We start from the raw sequence: 18461 nt of genomic DNA, 5'->3' as shown, positions 1-18461 counted from the left end.
TCAGGAGCTATTGGAAGCTTTGGGCTTTTCTTTTTCAGTTCAGTGTTCTGTTATGTTTGTCTACAGTTTGTTTTCATTCCTAGATTTCAGATTGGTTGCGATTCAATGGAGGGTAGGTTTTCAGGCATGTCATTGATATAATTTCTCCTACAATTCATGTTTTAATGCTGGGTAAACGAACTATTATTATGCTTTAAGAAACAGTTCATGTTGCTCATACTTATTTGAAATCACCCTATTAATCAATCTTTTAACAAAAGTATCAACTACTTTGAAATGTGAAACTTTAGGTTATCAACTTTATTTGAGTTAACAAATTTGGAAAGTTGTTACTGTTTCCTTTTATTTTCTTTACAAATTACAGATTTACTTTAGTGTCTGAAAATAGCTAATTATTTCATTCTTGTCTTTTTAAAGATAATAAAGCTCAAAGGGATTAAGAGTCTTCTCAAAGTTGAATAACTAATTGATAGCAGACCTAGGGTTTAGCATATCCAATTACACAAGCATTGCTTTCTCAAGTACGTTGTATATAGAGTAATTTCTTTTCCAACATGCATAAAAGAGTATTTCCCATATTCTCTGAATGTCTTCAGGGCAGGGACTATATCTTATAAAATTCTATACATTTATTGCACAAACTTGTGTTGCTGTATGATAGATGATTGCTTAACATTCGTGGAATGAATGAATGAATACATGTTGAATATATATTTTTGCCCTCCTGATATCTTTGAATTTTATTAATGAAAGTATGTTTTTTAGATTGTCAGTTTCTTATAAGGTTTAGTATATACCTCCTGGTATGATTCAGCAATTCCTTCCTTAGGTATTTATTGAAAAGAAATGGAAACAAAGTAGTCCGCAGAAAGACTTGCACATGAATGTTCATCATAGCTTTAATCATAAGAGCCCCAAGCTAAAAACAACCCAAATGTTTATCAACAAATGAACAAGTTGTATGTTCATATATTCTAGATCTCCATTAAGGCAGTTGTTTCATGTTGTACACATTTGTTAAAACTCATTTAACTGTACATTTAAAAAATTATGAGGTATTATTATATGCATATTGAATCTCAAAAAATTTGAATTAAAAATTAAAAAATGTAATTTTCTGTATCTGTTTTTAACAACTGTAAAATTACAGGGAGTAACTGATAACTATTAGTATCTTCTATTTATATCTTAATCTGCAGTTAAGCATGTGAAATCTGTTAACCCAAACCAATGAAGATGAGATCTTTTGGAAATATTCTTTCCAACAAGCTTAGTTACAACTAATAAGCATATCAACTAATATATATAAATGAGGTATCAGTATAATGTTTATTCTAAAATATTACTCATTAAATCATATCCATGGCATTCCTTCTAGTGTGTTCTTGCTTTGATGATGTGTTTTGTTGCTAAAAACAGGTAAGGATAGTTACTCTTTCCTTATCTAGGAGATTATTATCTGAAAACTTCAAAGCTTCCTGTGCCTATCTTTTTCAATGCAGGCCCATTATCTGTGTCACGGTTAGTGCCCCAAATTTCCCTACAAAGTAAATACAACACTTCACTTGGCTAATGATAATCTGTCAGGTTTGAAAGTCAAGGAACAAGCTAATGATATATGTATTTTTTCTAAATTGTGTGAGAGATTGCCAGTTACTAAAACAAAACCCTAAATATTTTTATCTGTTTTAACAGAGCACTTAAGCTAGGAATTGACAACCTGAGTGAGAACCAGTGACTCCTTAGAGAAGTATTATATTGACAACAAATGCCTCAAGAGAGAGGTCATGAGAGGACACATTTTTTCTTTATAATTTGAATATTAAAGTTTAACTACATCCAGTTTGTCTTAGTAAAAAATCTAAGATTTTATTACTTATAAATATAATCAACCCTTTAAAAATAAAATCCATTCTTATTTCTTATTTCTATCACCATATCTCTGAATGATAAACTTTATAACTTGATCACCTGCTTTGTAAACTAATGCTTTATTTTAATTGTTTGATTAAAAAAATCCCAACTATCCATTTTGGATTTAAAGTCTACCCTTTTCCAAAAAATATGAAACTATCATGAAACATTTTATTTGTTCTGAAAGGGTAATGAAGTTTTAATATGCAGATTATATTTATAAATGGAAAAAGAGGAGGGGAAGGAGAAGGAAAAGAAGGAGAAGAGGAAGAAGAAGCAGAAGAAGAAGAAAGCTTTGAATTATTCAGGAACTCAGCAGGTTGGCAGGGCCTGATAGCAGATTCAGGACATTATCTGTAATATATAGAACAGATTAAGCAATTTTCCTCAGTAATGCCTGGCTTTGCCTCCTGTGTGCAAATGGGTTTATTCTTGAAGCAAGGCCAATTGAAATCTTAAAACCAGTAGAATTCATCTTTTTCTCTACTTCAATTCCTTCCACTTCTGAGTGCCTGTGATATGCCCAGCACTGCAAGAGACCCCAGGATACAACAGTGAACAAGACATGATTTCTAACCTCAGACCTCTAAAGAACTCATAACCTCTGTTGGAAAAAAGATACTTACACAATCATCAATGTGATAAATATGATACCAACATAAACAGAGTTGCTTATGAGTGCAGGGAGGAAATATTCGTTTGAGGAAGATATCTTAGAGCCTTGAGAAGATGAGAAGGTATTCACGCAGGCATTTCAGTCCATTTACTTAATCATGCAACATATAATGCTGAACCCCTGCTCTGTGATGACTCCCATATATGGCACCGGGATTGCAATGGTGATCAAAGACCAGCATCATCCCTTCCTCCCAGGGTTTGCTATTACATAAATAACTGTGTAATTGTACACCATGGCAGATGCTACATATAAAAGGTTCAGGGTGTAATGAGAGTATATAGGCGACCTGACTCTTTGGGGGAACCTAGAGGGTGCAGATCAAGGAAGACTTTCTGAGGAAGTAACTCTGGTGCTGAGATCCAAAGATAAGTTAATTCAGGCAGTGACAAGGAATGGGGAAGAGTGCACCAGGCAGAGGGAGCAAGCTGTACAAAGACTGTGGCAGGAGGGTGTGTGGTGTATTTGCACAGTAGAAACAGTGTGGTGTGGCTGGAGAGCAGAGGATAGTTGAGAGGAACGCAAGAGGCCAGACATGCCTGTAGGGAACAGATCCCCCGGGGCCCTGTAAGCCAGATTAGAAATATTCAACCTTTTCTCAAGAGAGTAAGCAGAGAAAATACCTGGTTAGAGTGTTTTTAAAAATGCTTTTGCTTCAGTTCAGAGAGTAAGTTTCAGGAAGCCCTAGTCAGGAAGCTATAGCAATATGTCTGCATGATAGAGTGTAGTAACCTGGACTCGGTAAAGATGGAAATGAGGAATGGAAAGATTTCAATTTATAAAGTAAAATCAACAACATTTAGTGATGTATTGGCTATGGAGAAGGAGGGAGAGAGCCAAGGATGACTGTCAGGGCTCTGGCCTGAAGAATTGGATGGATGAGCATGCTGTTCAATAGCAAACAATGGGAGGAGGACGGACTGGGAAGGCGGTTAGGAGTTTGGCTTTAAACTGGCTGTTTAGGGTATCTCTGGAACATGCAAGTGAAAACACTGTGAACTGGATGTATCAACCCGAAACTGAGAAGCCTGCTAGAGATTCATATGTAAAAGTCACAAAAATATGCTTGGTAACTGAAGACCATAGGAGGAGTGTACGCACAAGGAATGTACAGAATGAAAAGAGACAAGGACTGACGAATATGCCTTGAAGGGCATTTGACATTTAAGGATTGTTTTGCGAAAACTGAGTCGGCAAAGAAGAAAGAGAAGGAACAGCCAGAAAGAAAAAGGACATCCCAGGAGACGATGTAGTGATATAGATATAGAAGTTAAGGGAGGGGAGTGTTGAAACAAAGATGGAGTACTCAAATGGGTTTAGCATTGTAGAAACTCAAGTAAGATCAGAGCTAAAGTTGCCCACTGATTGAGATTACTTAGAAATGTCACAGGTGACCTGATGAAGAATTGTCACAGTAGTGTCATGGGATTGCAAGCTTAGTAGGAGTCGTTTGATTAGTGAATGGAGATTGAAGAATTGGTAAAGTAAGTGTTAACTAATTTGGGCAAGGAAGCATTAGTGTAAATACGGAGTAAAGGAGAGCTTTCATAAATTGCTGAGATGAATTTGGGGCCATATTGTGAAATTTAATTCACCAATAATACCTCATTACATTTTATGATGATTTTTAATTTATGAAATAGATTTACATGTTGTTTATACTCCTATAATCTATTCAATTTCAACTTTCTTCTGACATTTTGGTACCTTCTCTCTGTTCCTCTCAGTTCATACTTTTACTTGTCATACCATGACAAATTATTGCCATTGTGTTTGCCTAAGATTCTGTCCCTCCATTCCAGCTTAACTGGTCTTTTCTGCCTGGTTAGTATTTGTCTGTATCTGATACCTTTGTATACCCTGTCTCAGTTTGACCTTCTTTTGGCTTGTTTTTCATGCCTTGATTGACTGAGCCCATCAGTCATGCATAATGACCTCTTGGTTTTCCAGGGTCTTCTGAGCTTTGCACAGGAGTCATGTCAGCTGAGACATATAAGTGCATGATTAGACTGTCATTAATGTTAAACATTCCACAGTAAGTGTTTAATAACTTTAAGTAAGCAATTGTTGCCTTCCAAAAAAGTCAAGTATCTCTAAACATGGTAATGAGAATCATCACCTTAAAGCAGTTTCAGTTACTGTTTTCATTTTTTTCAAATTTTTATTACACAAAGATTGTCACATAAATGGATGTTTCTCTACTTTGTACACAATTATTCTTACTCTCCACAGAAAGGCTACTTCTTAACATTACATCTGGTGATGGCAAGCACTAAAATCCTGATTTTAACAGAACAGTAGTACAAACACCTCAGTGATTTAAGTTGAAAACAGTATTTTGGTACCTGGCTCTTGTACTCTGTTATCAGGAATGTACAAATGTCTTATTCGAAAATACAAAATAAATTGTCTGTAGGCATGGACAGTGACAGCAGTCAACCATTATATGTTGTCAACTGAAACCAGTAACTGATAGTTGTAGTGATTTTCTTAAACATCAGTCAGCTTTTTCTTCAGTCATTTCCTTCAGCTAACTTCTCTAAAATTATTGTTGAGGAGCTCTGCCTTGAGCTTCCTCTCACAGTTCATTAATAATGGTAAAGCACTATTCTAAGAATCAGAATATGCCACCTCCTGTACAACTCCCATTACACCCATTCTGCCCATTCCTGTGTCCTTTTCTTCTTTAGGAATTTTGGGGACTACAGCTTCTGCTGTAGTTAACAGAGAGGCCACTCCAGCAGCATCCAAGAAAGGAGTTTTTACAGCCTTACTTGGATCAGTGATTCCTTTTTCCACCATATTCCCAAAATCTCCAACTATAGCATCATAACCAACTCCTGAGGAACTCTGCATAATTTTCTCAACTATCAGTGATCCTTCAACACCTGCATTCTTAGCAATGGTCATTGTAGGAATTTTGAGTGTTCTCTTAGTAATTTCTCTACTGATTTTTTGATCTTTAGTTGGAGTTATTGAATCTAAGGTTGGAACACACCAAAGCAGGGTACACCCTCCCTCCCAGAACACTGCCTTCTTCAACAGCAGCTTGTGTAGCATTGAGGGCATTTGTAACTCTTTTCATTCACTTCAACATCACTTGTCCCATCAAACTTCAGCACAGCTACTCCATCTGAGAGTTTTGCCAAAAGTTCTTTCAGCTTTTCCTTTTCATAATCACTAGTTGTGACATCTAACTGCTCAATGACTTCTTGAATATGTTTTTCAATTTGAGCCTTGTCACCTTTTCCTTTTAAGAGCATGGCATCATCTTTGGTCACAATGACCTCCAACTTTTCCTAAGTCATGAGGCTGAACATCTTCCAGATTTAGAGTCAATCCTTCTTCTCCAAACATTGCACCACCAGTAGCAAAAGTCATGTCTTTAAGCCCATTCTTTCTATTGTCATCAAAAGCTGGAGCTTAGACTGCTACAGCCTAAAGAGCAACTTCTAGCCTACTCGAAACGAATGTACTCAGAGCTTCTCCATCAACATCTTCAGCACTTATGACCAAGGGCTTACAGTGAGCATTGGCAATTTCAAGAGCAGATACAATTCCCTGGAAACTAGAAATTTTCTTTTCACTCAGTAGAACATAGGCATCTTGGAATTCACATTTCTGAACTTTTGATGTATTAATAAAGAGAAACATAACCTTGATCAAAATTCATGCCTTCAATAACTTCTAATTCATCATTTAGTGTTTTTCCATCCTTTCATGTGATGACACCCTTTCTTCCAACCTTCTTCATTACATCAGAAAGGATTTTGCCAATTTGTTTGTCACCATTTGCAGAAATCTTAGCACCCTGAGCAATTTCTTCAGGGGTCGTCACAGGTTTAGACTGCTCCTTAAGTTCAACAATTACAGCATCAATAGCAAACATCACACCTCTCCTGATTCCCATACGATTAGCACCTTTGCTAATCTTTTCGAACCCTACCTTAGCAATAGAGCATGCCAAGACAGCAGTAATGGTGCCATCCCCAACCCCTTCGTTTGTGTTACTGGCAACATCTTGAACAAGTTTGGCACCAATATTTTTATATCTAACTTTTAAGTCAGTTGACTTTGTAACAGTCACACCCATCTTTTGTTACTTTGGGACTTCCCCAACTCTGTTCAATAATTGCTGCTCTTCCCTTTGGCCCTATAGTAAGGGCTACAGCATCGACTAAAAGGTCTACACCTTGAAGCATTAAGGCTCGGGCATCTGCACCAAATTTTACATCTTTGGCTTAGGCCTGAGTGAGATGAGGAGCCAGTGCCCCGGATACTGGCCTAATTTGACAAAGGGCTACAGGTAATCCAAACATTTCTGCAAGGCAGTGGTAGGGCATGCTGGGAATAAGGCAAGCCTTTGGAGGCCAATGAGGGTTCAGTTCCCTTTTTCAAATGAAAGCCAAATGTGCCTTCCTTCAGAAGCTGAGAGGAGGAAATAAAATTTTTATCAAGGGAGAAGTAGGAGAGGGTTCAGAGACTTGACTCTATCCCTTCTCTGATACCTCTGTATTCTTATTTATAAAATGAAGAAAATAATTTTTCCACATTGATTTTAAGAAGATTAATTGATACAAAGTTAAACCATAATTAGTTAATTTTTATCTATAAGTTGAATGGAATTGGATATTTTGAGTTAGTTATGGCAATTCATATCATATCAATATTGTTTTCTTTGCTTTTAAAGCTTCTAACTGGACATCACAGGACTACTTTATTTACAGTTTCTTTGCCAATCAGTTTATCTTCCCATATTATGCCATGTAAATGGCAAATAAGTGGCATAAGCTAAATATAATGAAAGTGAGAACCTACTTACTTTTCCCGAAAGTGTTAGGTCATGTGATGGACATTCCTGGTAAGTAAAATAGAAAGAGATCTTGTTCTTCCTGAAACTCATGTAATAGTGCTGATCTTAAAATAGTCCATGAAAACAATAGCTTGCTTATATAGCAAGTTACTTAATATAAGACAGTGTTACATGTATAATATCTCATCCTCAAAATGACCATTTGAGATTAATGCGATTTTATTAATGTGTAGACAAAGACTCAGTTTGGTTATAAAATTTGCCTGAAGTCACACTGTAAGTAGCAAGGTGAAAAGTAAAACCAAGTTTTCCTTTGTTCAATTTCTCTGGTCTGTGCAATGTTTTTTCACACAGCTGAGTAAAGAGTAGAGTCATAAGCATACATTAGTCACCTGTGAATTAGTGAGGTATTCCTAATCTGGGAAATGGGAAGACATGCTCAGTTGTGATACGTGTTCAGACACCAGCTTGCAAATTTTTTTTGACACCAGCTTGCAAATTTTTTTTTAAATCCAGGTGTGATTTAGCCAAATAGATTAAACTAATAGAGGCCTCACTATTTAGTTCTCCTTCACTCTGTTTTGCATAGAGTAAATGTGTGATAGAACATTTCCACATCACTGTTCTCAGATGATGCTAACATGGAACACCTGTGTTTGGCTAGTGGACCAGAGTGTTACAGTGCCAAAAAACAATAATGAGAGTCTCTTTCTAATTTTCAAGAAGGTTAATTTTCTTAGTTATAAAGAAGTTATGTCTTATTTATGAGTTTGCGGATAATTGATTTTCCAGGTTTTCTTTTTACTTCAATAATTTCCTGAAAATTTTTGCTACAACTTATTTGCTGATGAATGTTAATGGATGGCAAAAACCAAATGAAAACAAATCAAAAAGGAACATTAATACTAACAATTTAGGAATGGTTGATTACTTCCAAAACTTTTTGTCTTTGATGGACAAGATTGCTTGTGGTTGTGAGTTTATGTTGCATATTAATAACAGTTGAAGTTCCTATTGTGAAAATTATTCCTTATTCTTCCTAAAATCTTTTTATCATCTCATAGTGTTCTTCAAAGGATGTGATAGACCATAAAAAATTACAGTATTTCAGAAACTTTACCATTTCAGCCTTGGATCATAGCTTTTAAGGCATTAAAGTATAATTATAATCTTACAACATTGTATCTCAGGGCAGTTGTTGTTTTAAGCTGGCTTTGAATGCCTTAGGGAAATGATTTCAGTTGATTCTATTATTTATTGTTGCTGCATAACAAATAGCCCCGAAATTTAGTTGCATAAAATGAAAGTCATTTTATTATTGTAGGGGTTTTAAGGGATTTGGGGGACTGATCCAAGGGATAACATATGATCATGAGGTGACAGTAGCCTATAAATGCTTTATTGGGCTGTTTTGACAGGTTTGCATGTGAGCAAATCCCTCAAAGCAAGAGTCTGTCCAGAGGCTTCTACAGGGGTTTACTTGTCTAGGATATCTGGGTAATGTTGATCACCAGCCTCGGAAAAGTCTTTGAGTCAGAAGGCTCTGAAGAACAGTGGCAGCTTGGAGTCTTTGAACCACTGGCTTATTTTATCTACGGCTGGCAGATGTTGGGTGAGGCTTCTCAGGATATGCAAAGCGGGCAGGCCTTAAATGCCCACAAGTCTGCTTGTTTGAGCTATTTCTTTTTTTTTTTTCTTTTTTTTTTTTTTAAGATTTTATTTATCTATTTGACAGAGATAGAGACAACCAGCGAGAGAGGGAACACAAGCAGGGGGAGTGGGAGAGGAAGAAGCAGGCTCATAGCGGAGGAGCCTGATGTGGGGCTCGATCCCATAACTCCGGGGTTACGCCCTGAGCCGAAGGCAGACGCTCAACCACTGTGCCACCCAGGCGCCCCTGTTTGAGCTATTTCTAACACAACAGGTTGTGTAAAAATTTCTGTTTGGCATTGGAGGGATTTTGCGCTAACAGGTCGTAGTCTGCAGTGAAGAATAAACAACCTGGAGGCCAAATCACAGACGCCTTCTTTTAAACTCATTTTCATAACAATTATGCTTTCAATTCTGTGAGTTGGGTCATAAATTACATCAGAATATAGTGAGAATGGCTCAAGTCTTCTTGTTTTCTGAGGTCTTATGGGGATAACTGGGGCTCTGGTGATTAGAGATGGTTGGATGAGTCAACTGGAGCCAGATACCTGGAGCTTCAGTTATGGCTGTTCACCTGATTGCTGGATTCTTCCCTACATGATATGTCCTGGGATCTGAAATGTCTAAGAAGATGTCTTCACTGACGTATCGATGCTTGGATTTGGATGCTTTAAAAACTGAGGGCTAGCCAACCATCTCTCTCTCACTGCCTTTCTCTCTCTCTCTGATTCTTTCTCATTTTGGATTTTTCATAGCATGGCGGCTTCAAGGTGATGTGGTTTGGGATATAAGTGAGATTTGGTGGGGTGGGGTCTAGAGCCGATGTACAAGAAAGAATTCCTGAGACGTCTTTGGTGCAAAAAGGTGGTTTTATTAATGCACGGGGATAGGGCAGAAAGAGTTGCTGCACCGGGGTTGTGAGGGGTGGCTGATTATTTACTTGGGAGTTGGTGGAGGTAAGGAAAAGAGAGGTTTCAAAAGGATTTTCATATGTTAAGGACTCACCAGATACTGGAGGTCTTAACCATTGTCGAGTTAAGGTTGTTTTTCCCTCTAGCAAGGCATTAACATTAAGACATTCGGGAGCTTCCTGGAGGAATATCACACACTCAGGAGAAGGTTGGGAAAGTTGCAGGGTGTCAGTTTGTGCTTTGTCCTCAGCTAGCCTTCTGTTCCCTCATCAAAGGTGGTTCGGCTTCTTACAGGGTGGGACTGGCATCCCCCACAGCAAACATTTAGCGAGCTTTAGGTATAAGCTACAAGGTTTTTTATGATGTAACCTTGGAGATAACACAAAGGCACTTACACTGTCTTTGGTAGTTCAAAAGCAAATTGTGGTGTCAGCCCATACTCAGGTAGACTTCAGCTTATATTTAAGGGAGTGAATAGTCCACCGGGGATTAGGGGACCATATTTGGAGATTACTACCACAAAGATAAATTTCTTTTTGTTACAATTAACATTTTCTTTAAATATAATACTTTGTTTTTCCTTTTAAAAAATTAGCTGGTTAATACATGGTTTTCTAACTCTAATAATGTACATGGGAAAACATTTAATCTTTACTAAGACCCCGCTATTTTCCATGAGCTAGATTGAAAATTTAGTTTGATCTGAAATTGAATCAGATACATGCATATCAGCAACATAAATGTAGAGGTAAATAAAGGTATAGTTAAGAAAAAAATCAATATTCAAATAGTTTTAATTAAGGGTTTTCTTAATTTTCACTTCTATATTGTGCAATGACCACAATCACCTTCAAAGAACAGGGAAGACATAATGTACTGTGCTAATAACCAGAATGTCCCAGAAGTATCCTTATTTATATAGGAAATTGTGCTGTTGGCTGACTGAAAATAAAATAGGATTAGAGAAATTATGAATTCTTTAGAATGGAAATTATTTGGAGTTGAGTATTGAGTGTTCATTATTATATTTGGTATTATTCATTCATTTTAGATATTCCAATTACTTTCTCTTTTGATTTTCATATTTCTGTGGAGATTGTATTAAGTGAAAAACTATTAAATAGAAGAACATTAATATCAAGATTTATTAGAACTCCTAAAAATTCTCTTTCACCTTGATATGCATGGAAATGCTTACCACAGGCACACAAAAGGACATAACCAAGTGGTTATCACAAGGTAGAAGTAAATCCAAATTAGTTATAGAAAAATGAAATGAGGAATGCCTGGGTGGCTCATCGGTTGAGCTTCTGCCTTCAGTTTGGGTCATGATCTCAGGGTCCTGGGCTCAAGTCTCGCATCAGGCTTCTTGCTCAGTGAAGAGCCTGCTTCTCTCTCTGCCTACTCCCCCTGATTGTGCTCTCTCTCTGACAAATAACTAAATAAAATCTTTAAAAATAAAAAAAAAAATTAAAAAAGAATGAAATGAGAGGGCGCCTGGGTGGCTCAGTCAGTTAATCCTCTACCTTTGGCTCAGGTCATGATCCCAGGGTCCTGGGATTGAGTCCCGGGGGAGTCTGCTTCTCCCACTTGTTATCTCAATCTCTCTCTCTGTCTGTCAAATAAATAAATAAAATTTAAAAAAAAAAGAAAAGAAAAATAAAACGAGAAATTGTGACCATTATGTTTAAATAAACAAATTCTAACCTGCCTTCTAGATACATGTACATCAATTTCTCATGTGTTGTGTTGTACCATGAAAATATACTAGACAGTTTTTAAAACTTAAAAAAATAACATTCAAAATAAAACAGGGTGTGCAGTAGTGATTGTTCAGGCACATTTGAAGAGATATGGCATGATATCGCTAAAAAGAAAGTAGAATTTAGTTAAGAATTAATTTTACCTTGCAAAATGATCAATAATATTTTCTTCTTAACTCTTCTCTTGCTGATTTTGGTGAATGTGATTAAGAATAATCTGTATGAGAAGTAGAATTTAGTGCTGTCTCCCAGAATAACGGGTGAATCCAAAAAAGACCCTATTCCATCATATTTAGTTGTGAGGAGATGTGCAGCTGAATCTAAAAATGTCAACCTTCATGAATGTATGTATTTAACAAATTACCTATGACATGGATTTTGGCCAGGATTATCCAAGAGTACGTGTGAGGGTGTGGATGTGTATGTATGGGTGTATGTATTGTCCTAGAAAACATAATGAACAAAATAAATATTGAAAGAAATAGAATGAAATTACCTGAGAAGAAGCTGTGTTATGGGAAAAACTTAGAATGAATGATCAAGGTTTGAGTATGTGCTTTACCACATCCATGTGTTCTTGGATATGGTAATTCCCTTTTTTTTGTTTGTATTTAAATTCCAGTTAGTTAACATACAGTGTAATATTAGTTTCAGGTATACAGTATAGTGATTCAACACTTCCATACAACACCCGGTACTCATCACAAGTGTGCCCCTTAATCCCTATCACGTGTTTAGCCTATCACCACCACCCCCCACATCCCCTCTGGTAACTATCGGTTTGTTCTCTATAGTTAAGAGTCCGTTTCTTAGTTTGCCTATTTTTCCCCTTTACTCATTTATTTCTTAAATTCCACATATGAATGAAATCATATGGTATTTGTCTTTCTCTGACTGACTTATTCTGCTAGCATAATACTTTCTAGTTTCATCCATGTCATTGTAAATGCCAAGATTTCATTCTTTTTATGGCTATTTTACATCGTCTTTATCCATTCATCAGTCAATGGACAGTTGGGCTGTTTCTATAATTTGGGTATTGTGGATAATGCTGTTATAAACATTGGGGTGCATGTATCCCTTTGAATTAGAATTTTTGTGTCCTCGGGTAAAATAGCTAAAACTGCCCCAACTTTTAGTTTCTGTATCTCTAAAATGGGAATAACAATCCATTACAGAGTTGTGATGAAGATTCAATGAATAAGGAAAGAGAAAATTCTTAAAAATTCTGGAGTTTTAATCAAAATTTTGGAATGGAATTCAATTTAAACTTTCACCCACTGTATAGAACAGTAGTGATGTTTATACCAGAAACTGCTGAGAAACTGAGCTTGCATTAGTATGTTAACGCAAGAAACATAGTGTATCAGTCAATTTTCTTGTTACTGAGAGTTTGTAATGCTGGTTTCTATTAGGAGAATACTATTTCATGGCTGAGGGAAAAGCCTTTATTTTCTATATGTATATGGCTGTTATCTTAATAAAGTTGTTATTGCATTGGGTTATTTGCACTGATTCAGGTTGCCTAGAATTTCCATTATGTAAATTTAGTCCCTACATGAAATACTTTGTTTGGCAATTGCTTTCTCAATTTAAAAGTTTGCCTCACTTTAATACCCCTCCCCAAGCTTCGAATTATTTTCTTTTATTAACTTTACACACTTGCAGTTCATTACTTATACAACTGCTGGGATTACAATGACATATTTGGGTGACTCAGCTGTTCTTTTGATCTGGACAAGAGATAATATCATTTAATTCCTAGTGACTTGGCAAATTTATTAAAGCTGTTTATGAAATTACTTGGCTAATATATCTCTGCAAAAAAACAATCCAGTAAGTTAATATTGAGCTCCAAGTCTGGAAAATTCTTTTCTCTTAGACAAAAGAGAAAGAAAAATTATGATGCGATTTGTTCATCCCAAGAGCAAGGAGATGCATTATCTTCTAAACCTGTTCCCAATGAATCTCTAATTGCTTTATTTTCTTATGGAATATGGGTTAGCAAAAATGATCTGCATGCACTTCTAGATGAAGGAAGGTAAAATGAAAAAGAATCGCAGAATTTTTCGAGAGAACTTTAGAAATCCAGTATTTTTCAGGATTATTTGAAACATCAGAAACCTCTCCTCCAAAGAAATCATGTATTGGAGAGCTGGAAAATGGAGGTGCTCTATCAGTACTTCTTGAGCTTTAATTAAATCACCTGAGAGTCTTGTTAAAATGTTGATTGTGGTCTGGAGCAGGCCCAAGATCCTGCCTCGCTAACCAGCTCCCAGTGGTCGCTGCTGCTGCAGGTCCACAGACAACATGTGAGCAGCAGTAGTTGATTGGTTCTAAATTTAGCTGAACGTTGGACACATCAGGGGATCTTTAGAAATACTGATGCCACATCCCTCCCCACTCACACCTGGGATTCTGATTTAATTGATATGGCTGTATCCTGGGTATTAGGATTTTAAAAGCCCCTGGGTCTATTCTAATGTGCAGCCAAGTTTGAGAACAACTGCTCTAGTAAAAAATGTGCGTGTGAGTGTTTATGTATATGTGTGTTGGGAGGAACGGGTGTTACAGATCTTATTTATCCTTCCTGGTATCTCTCCTACACCATGATAAAAATACACTTAAAATCAGACTGTGACTAAAACTATTCAGAACTTTTTAATATAAATAAATACATTTGAAAATGTACTGTGAGTAGAATTTTTGTTCTTTATTTCATTTGATTTAATAATACACCATAGGTGAGCAAACACAGAATAACACCACCATTTTTAATGATTGTGAAATATGAATGTTCTATGGTTTGTTTTACTAATCCTATAATATTAGGCATTTAGGATAGTTTTTTTTAATATTAATGAATAGGGTGATGAATATTATTCATCGAATATTTTTGCACACAAATATTTTATTTCCTTAGAATAGTAGAGTACCAAGGTTAGGCAGTAGAGGCAGTTCAGCTTGGTGGGGAGGAGTATTTAAATCACTGATATTGTTTCAAATTGCCTGTGCATGGTGATAATAAAAGCAAACTGGCTTTTAGTCAGCTTTATTATTGTTATAAATTTTCTATACACAATGCCTCTCCTATTGCCAGCACCCTGGGCATACTGTTCCCACCACCATGCCTTTGGAATGAGTTCTAAGCCAGTGCCTCATAATTAATTTTCACAATCACTGTGTGGAAAGATATGAGCTTTCCTAGGGTTATAGATATATGTCTCTCTATTTTATGCAGAAGGTCAGACGGTATCTCCAATAGCAAAATCTAAATATACATACAGGAATGTTTATTTCAAACACTGAGTATTAGTACATTTAATGTTTGACAGTTTTGCAAAATTTCTGTATATTTTTCTGCTAGAGAGACTAAATATTTGTTATGTCTGGTAACCATTTGTATTTCTTCTTTTGTGATTGGTTCCCTAGTTATGTCCTTCGACTGTTTTTCTAATTGTATTTATATTTTCTTATCGATATGGAAAAACAAGTTAGCAAAGTTGTCATTTGTTTTCCATAAAATGTAAGTAATTTCCTCAAGTTTTTTTTTTTCATCTTAATCTGTTTTGAGGTGATTTTTTTCTTTTTCTTTTTTTTTTTTTAAGGTGTGGAAGTTTACGTTTTTATGTAGTTGGATCCATTGATCTTTTTCTTCTGGTTTCTTCAGAGGTCTTAAGACCTCTCCCACACCAAGTATATGTAAGTAGCCACCTACGTTTTTATCCAGAATTCTTAATGTTTATATTTTCCTTTAGCTCTTTAATTTATCGGAAATAATTTTGTTGATTAGAATTATATAAGGAGGTAATTTATTATTTTGTTCCCAAATGTTTAGTTGACAAAATAACCACTTACTGCTTTGCTCATCTATTACCCAATTATTTGATATTATACTTTATCACCTCACTCATTAAAATATACTTATATATGTTCCTGAATTATCTGTTCTGTTTTCATCAATTTCTTGTACTAGTATTATGATTTTCCATTATTTTAGCTTTAAAATACCCTTTAATATTTAGCAACAAAATTCTTCTTTTTCAGATAATCTATTTTCCTGTGATCATTTTTTCAGAAAAATGTAGAATACTTTTTTTGGTTTAAATAATAGTGTTTTGTAACTTTTATTTATAACCACTACATTTATAAATTAATATGTGGGCATTGGCAACTATATAGCAGAAGTCTTTCCATCCACTAACATTTCATAAATTTCATTTATTTAAGAATTATTTTCTGATATTCAGGAGAATCAATTTTGTCTTTTTTACATTTATGCTTATGTATTCTTAATTTTATATATGTAAGATCATATATGTATATATGTGTGTGGATTTGATATTTGTGTGTGTGTGTGTGTGTGTGTGATGTTGCTATCTGGTCTATGATAGGCTTCTAAAAAACATCAGGAAAGGACTCCATCCTTTTTTTCATTTCTGTAGAGCTATTCTAATAGCCTAGTCCCAAACCCTATATAAGACAGAGAAAAATAAAAATCAAATGATTTTAAGAACAAAATATATGCATGCCATAGAGATGAGTAATTTGAAAGAGAGAGACACTATCTTGCTTAAAATCATACATTAGTAAGTATCAAAACTAGGAATAGGGATTCTGGCTGACTCCGTTGGAAGAGCATGCAACTCTTGATCCTGTGGGTTGTGAGTTTGAGCCCCACATTGGGTATAAAGATAACTCAAATAAGCAAAACTTAAAAAAACCAACTAGGAATAGAATTAAATTCAATGGACTGAACCATACTAACTGCAAAGAACTTGTAATCTAGTTGAGAATATAAAACGAACACAAATGAAAAATTTAGGCAAAAACCTAAGACAGTGCGTGGTGAAAGATAACCAGATAGAATAGAAATTCAGCATTACTGAACTTAGAAATGTGCATCAATATATTAGTTATCATTTACTAAGTAAATGTATTTGTCCAGAGTTCATTACAATGGTAAGCAGAACCAGGAAGATGTGCTTGGTTAGTTCAGTTTTGTGACAGAGTGCCAAGGTCGATTTTTATCAACAAAGAAATGAAACAGAACTGTCTAATAGTCCAGTTTAATGCACTCATTTTATTTAGCTATGCTTGGGAATACAAATAGAAACCTGCAACTGATCTCCTGGAAACTCTTCCAGCTCAGCAATATGTGAACAATATCAAAGGACCTTGAAACAAGTATTCAATAACTTTGTATTAAAGAAAGATAATTTCACTCTACTTTTTTTTTTAGTCTTTATTTCTCTGCATGTACTCAGATTCACACCACTGCCCGCCACCACCATCACACACACCCACAAATTGCACAGGATCATTAAATATTGAGTTTTGTAACCTGCTTTTTATTTTCATAACATTCATGTTTTTTCTTACTTTCTATATCTTTGCTTCCATAGCTTTTTGTTTATTTTCACCTTTTTTATATAGAATTATATGAAATTATTTTAAAAATTCTAGGATATTGATTTTACTTGTTTGGAAGACTTAAACTCTCGATTTTAGTACTAATAATTTTATTCAAGAATAGAAATAAATTTTTATTCTAAAATAATGAATAGGAAGAGTGTGTACATTTTCCAGGTCCACATTTTCCCTCCACCAAAATCAACAAGGCAGGTGGAAAAAAATATATGAAACAACTATTTTTAGAAATTAAACCAAAGTCACAAAAAAAAGGAAGAAAAAGAAAGAGAAGGGAAGGAAGGAAGGAAGGAAGGAAGGAAGGAAGGAAGGAAGGAAGGAAGGAAAAGAAAACAAAAATCAACATAGGATTCCTGAGGAAAGGAAAATAAATGATATAAGTCCCACAGTCTTCTTAGGAAAGGAATCCTGAAAGGAACCTAGCTGGGTTGAGGGAATGGCTATCAAAGTCTGGGGAGGCCAAGGTGGCTAAAATTTTAGTCAGAATATTTGAAAGGAGAGAGTTACATGGAGAAAGAGCTCTAGAAATCCATGGAGGGTTCTTATACTTTAGGCTCTATACCAGTCTATACATGAATAGGGTGAAACTTGCACAGCCAGTGATAAGTCTATGGGGAAGAAAAAGTTACCAGGGAATTATAAGTCCAATTCCTAAAGTTTACTCAGGGCTATTTGCTGAGTTTCTGTGAGTTAGAGTGAAGAGATCATGAAGAAAACAGGAGACATGCAATGGAGATTCCAGAAGTACCATCCCTTAATAGTGGGGCTAAAATAACATTGTAGGAAAGACTACTTAAAACTCGTCTCTTAAAAGAAAAAGTATCAAGATTTTAAATGATTAAACTGACTCATAAGTAACTTAATTGCCTACCAGATGAACTCAAATACTCAATAAAACTACAGCCATTTGTGGCACTCAAAATGTAAAATTTTAAATGTTTGCAATCCATTAAAAAATTATAAATATGTAAAAGAAACAGGGATTTGTGATCCATAACCAGTAGAAAAATCAGTTAATAGAAACAGAAGTGACAGAGATGGTAAAATTAGCAAAGACATCAAGTGAGCTATTAAAATATGCTAAGTATGCTCAGAATTTATAGAAAAATATGAACCAAAAGGAGATTCTAAAAATGAAAACATTAAATTTCTGAAATGTAAATTGTAGTGGGTTGGTTTAAGAACTTATCAAAGATTGAAGAATTAAATATAAGAACAATATAAGAATAAAATGTTAGTGAACTTGCATAAATAGTAACAGAATTATACAAAATGAAGCACAGAGAAAAATAAAGATTCAGTGA

General features: G+C 35.3%; 1 pseudogene; it reads right to left on the bottom strand.

The window, feature by feature from the left end:
* Positions 1-5200: 5200 nt before the first annotated feature.
* Positions 5201-6933, bottom strand: LOC123000733 (60 kDa heat shock protein, mitochondrial-like; annotated as a pseudogene).
* Positions 6934-18461: the final 11528 nt, after the last annotated feature.

The sequence above is a fragment of the Ursus arctos genome, unplaced genomic scaffold, assembly GCF_023065955.2.
Source record: "Ursus arctos isolate Adak ecotype North America unplaced genomic scaffold, UrsArc2.0 scaffold_10, whole genome shotgun sequence".
Taxonomy (NCBI): Eukaryota; Metazoa; Chordata; class Mammalia; order Carnivora; family Ursidae; genus Ursus; species Ursus arctos.
Note: the sequence above shows the minus strand (reverse complement) of the source record. Positions and strands in the feature narration are given on the sequence as shown.